At 44.4% G+C, this 4827-nt stretch overlaps 1 pseudogene; it reads left to right on the top strand.

Moving 5' to 3' along the window:
* Nucleotides 1-440: 440 nt before the first annotated feature.
* LOC102771008 lies at nt 441-1331 on the top strand (annotated as a pseudogene).
* The last annotated feature ends 3496 nt before the right edge of the window (nt 1332-4827 follow it).

Raw genomic sequence — 4827 nt, 5'->3', positions numbered from 1 at the left:
TTTTATCTTATGCAAATTAAGGTGCTTATTTTTCTTTATAATTTTTGGCAGGAATCAGAAATACTGGTAAACAAACAAACAAAGAAAACCTGAACAAACTAGAATTCTGGTGAGAGGGCACTTTCTGGAGGGCAATTGTGTACTGTAGACTAAGCGTCTTAAAAAATAAATATAAATATACATTTTTTTCTTTATTGATTAAGGCATTACATATGAGTCCTTATTTCCCCACTCATGCCCTCACCCACCCCTGGTGTCTGTGTCCAGTGGTTAGGCTTATATGCATGCATACGGGTCCTTTGATTGATCTCTCCTAAATATACAATTTTAACTCAGTAATTCTACCGTTTGGAATCTACCTTGAGGAAATAACCATTCCCACAAAATCCTATAGAAGAATTCCATCCAATCATGAATTCCACGTGGAGGAAAATGGGAACATGAAACGTTCAACAATTACATTCTTGGATTTCTGTTACGCCGTCGGACTGGTCTCGAGCCTTCTCCTTCGCCGATCTCGTGGGTCCGCCCGCGGGTCTCGTGGGTCCTCCGCCGCCGCTGCCACCGCCCAGCCTTCCTGGTTGTCTCTCCCTTCCTCCTTCCCTCAGAGGGTGCCCCCCTTTCAGCTCAACCCCACCCCGCTCAAGGAGCCGCTCGGCTTCATCGGGGTCCTGATTGCTTCTATCTTTGCTTTCGCCACCCATGGAGGTTTTAAGGGCAAAAACAGAAATTCTAGTGGGTTGTCCCCCTAAAGTTCCTGACAATAGAACCATTACGGCTACTTTTGCTTAGCCATTCAGGTCGAACGAGGCATCATTTCAGTCTTTGCCAGTAAATGCGTGTGATATAGGTTGGAGCAAGTTCGTCCGTAGAGATTACGATGGTTCCGCGCGATTCTATGTGCCGTTCGCGGTCTTTGTTTTCATGTACTGCGTTGCTGCTCGTCCGCTCTCTGTTGGTTACACAACCCTATATGGGGATAGTCGAAAACTTCCCATGACTGACCTTATTGTGATTCTTGTTGTCATATTCTTGTGGCTGGTGAGCGCTTCAGCCCGGGCTAAAGCTCTTACAGATAGATATCCTAATAGCTACCGGCCCCAGTATTGTCCAGGAACTCGCAGCCTGTCGTTCTCAAGGATTGATGTGTTATTTTGGCTCTATGACTAGTACGGGATCCCTAAATGTACCCGTGATCTTCGGCTTTCTGAATATGATACTTTGGGGGAGAAAATGCGTGGTTTGTGTCCAAGGAGACCCACTCACACAGTCCATTCAGTACTTCTGCTTCTCATACCCAAGGAGGTATTCCACCTCCTCCTGGAATTTAATTAAAGGGAGAAGTACACTGTATAAAATATACGTCTATATGGCGACCTGTTGCCAACATCTTGAGAAGCATTATGTGTTTCTAATGAAAGTAATGGCTTTTTCCATAAATTGGTGGGTTTAAGATTTTGCTGCTTTTTGACACAAAACCTGTACCTTTCCTAGACATTTAAGATGTAAATGTATTCTGACATGTAAATTTGAAAATTCAGGGCCTATTATGAGATGATACACATCTCTAAATGAACATTAATTTCTTCACTAAGTCTTTTTACTTCCAGAGTGTTTACACTTTAAACCTTAACACACTGCGCACCAGTAGTTTTATTGCTAGCTTTACCCAGTGGCCAAATAAGTTTCTATTGAACAAATATCAAAAAAAAGTTCTATAAAGTACCATACTTTAAAAAGATATTAGCTTGTAAGAATATGTAATAAATAACTTCAAAATGCAATGGGTAGTTAATTTTAAGGCGTGCCTTTAACATTTATGTAAAACACTGTGTAATATGAAAACACGCGAATGCTCGTGATCCGCCCACAATATGTTAACATATATCTTCACTCAGAAAAGAGTTATATTGTCATATCATAATAGGAAGAAAAAGCTATTTGGAATCTACCTTGAGGAAATAACTATTCACACAAAATCATATCGAATTCTGTATGTAATTGTAAATGTTCAACTATTTGTACAGATCATATACTGTCAGTTTGTACAGATCATATACCTAAGACCTATCTTTGTTTAAGAAAGCCTTGATTACATAAATCATACTTAGGAAAAAACACATTTAGTTCATAATTTACATCTGGACATTGTGTATATGTTATGGGAAATTTTTAATTGCAAAGACTGGGCGTATGTTTTATATCTGTTTTTCTAAATGACCTGCAGTACTTAATAGGTCTTCTAAAATGTTTCAGGTGCGAGGTTTGAAAATTTCTCATAGATGTATGTTAATTTAGTAATTGTGTCTTATGAGATGGAAGCTTCCATTATGCTAGCTGTTTAATAGACTATATAATAGACTGCTATAAAAGCAGAAAGAACATGGTTCAACTAGATATTTTGATATATGTGGGCATTATCCTTCCTGATATTTGTTGTCCTTTGTTGTTCATGCCACTTAACTACAGGCTGAGACCCATTCTCCTTGCAAGTAGAATAAAATAATCTTTTTTATTTATTTTATTTTATATATATTTAAATATACCTTTATTTCAGAGAGGAAAGGAGAGGGAGAGAGAGATGGAAACATCAGTGATGAGAATCATTGATCGGCTGCCTCCTGCACACCCCACACTAGGGATCGAGCCCACAACCCGGGTAAGTGCCCTTGGTCAGAATCAAACCTGGGCCCCTTCAGCCCGCAGGCCGACGCTCTATCCACTGAACCAAACTGGCTAGGGCACTATTGCCTTGCTTTTGTTGATTTTATTCATGGTAAGAATTGTCTGTGTGAGAATTTATCTTTTATGCAACCATCTTAATAAAGAAGTCAAAAGAAAGAGTGCACTGATTGTTGTATTACAAAGAAACTTTCATCTTTAAGGCATGAGCAATGCAAAGTAAAATTAATTTTCAAAGCAAGAAATAGAATATCACAGTAGTTTTTTAATGTTTGGCAAGGAATAAAAGATAAAAAATGCTTTGGGGGGGGGAATAAAAGAAAAGGCTCATGTTTGAAAAGAGTTCAGAAAAAAATATAATCCTGAACTTGCAAAAATTATATATTGTATGTTGTGTATTTAATATATAAATAAAACTATAAAATTAAAAAATTCCCAAATAACAGCAGCTGCTAATGCTGAATGGCATGACACAATTAATTTCCATTTTCTTCCATTTCCTAAATTGTGTTCACCTGAATTCCACGCGCCCCCCGCCCCAAACCAGGGACAAAGGCAAGAATAAGATGGAGGCCCAGTAACTGACAAACTCAGACAAGACTGGCAGTTCAGTTTTTATTTTGCGATGTAATAAACACTTTAGAACTCCCTCTCCACAGCAATAGAGAAACAATGGCGGTTAGAATATCAAAAGGCCAATACAAGCAAAAAACTGGCTCCATAATTAAGTGGCAACCCCTGTAGGAATCAAAGAAGGGTGCCCTGGATAGGGAGGGCCTCTAGGTTAGTTTGGGCGCCCTTTTCTCAGCTTAGTGGTCTTGGGAAGAAACGGGAGTACAGTGCGCCGCAGGGTCTGTATCACTACGCAGAATTCATGGAGACAGTTGGAGAGACTGATGAGGAGTTGGACAGGGTCTTCACCAGTCAGTCGGCTAAAAGAGAGAAAAAGAAAAATAAGTTATTTGTCATAACTCCGCCCGGAGCGCTCTCTGCCCCCTCAGGTGGCGACCGGCCCAGTTCACCACGTGGACCTTCTTAGGCCTGACTGTTCTGGGGTCTCCAATTCACTATTAGAATGACCCTCCGGAGAACGACCCTACCCATGTCCCCCCCGCCAACACCCCTCCACTTGGCCCTTTTTAGAACTTACAGAGTTAGAATATTGTTAGACACGGTCAGCTGCACTTCAACTGCTGATGGAGACGGCTGGGCCATCGAGGTCAGGTACCGGCAGGCTATCTGCGCCAACAGAGGTGTCCGGAAAGACACTACCAGGGAGCTAGAGGACATTCGGTTAAGGTACCATCGTATTCAGACTTTGTTACTTCCCTTCAGGCTACTCTCATCTGTCTTAACCCCTCCTGGCTGTTCCCTCCTTCCCGGCCCCTCAGGCCACCTCCCCCACCATCTCAACCGTCCGCCATTACCCCATCCCCTCAGCCACCCGGGTCCCCCGCCCCCGACCTCCGCTCTTCACTCCCAACCCCAGGCCGACCAGGTCTCCTCCCCGTCCCACGGCCTCGCCCGGCCACTCCTTGAAAAGGATACAACTGGAGTCTTCGACGTCGTATAGTGGTGGTTGCGGGCCCCATCAGGGCATTGCCTCCCGGCCCGGGGTTCGGGGCCTCCCCGCTGCTGTTCCTCCCGGGGTTCTCCTGGCCTCCAGGGCCCCCTGTGTTACCAGCATTACCCGGACTGGCCTGGCCTTCAGCATCTTCGGCCGCATGGCCTGCACCTTGGTCTTGAGCCTCCATTGTTCCTCAGCTTCTACTTGCGACCTCCTGTCAAAATGGTGACTTCGGAATGGCCGCGAAACGGCTGAGGCACCAAGATTCAGTTGGGAAGCTCCGCCCCTTAGTGAGTGATGTCACTAAACTCCTCCCCCCACCCCCCCAGTGCTCATGCGCATGCGCAAACAGGCCCTGTTGCCATTTGCCAGAAGCCCAGCTAGTGAGCACGTGACTGTGTCCCACCAAAACTGCCCAGTGCCGAGGCTCAACGCCTGCGCAGTTTGCCGAAACCGGTTTGGCTCAGTGGATAGAGCGTCGGCCTGTGGACTGAAAGGTCCCAGGTTCGATTCCGGTCAAGGGCATGTACCTGGGTTGCGGGCACATCCCTAGTAGGAGGTGTGCAGGACGCAGCTGG

This window comes from Myotis davidii, unplaced genomic scaffold (assembly GCF_000327345.1).
Source record: "Myotis davidii unplaced genomic scaffold, ASM32734v1 scaffold546, whole genome shotgun sequence".
NCBI classification, from domain to species: Eukaryota; Metazoa; Chordata; class Mammalia; order Chiroptera; family Vespertilionidae; genus Myotis; species Myotis davidii.
This window is presented reverse-complemented; position numbering and strand designations above follow the sequence as displayed.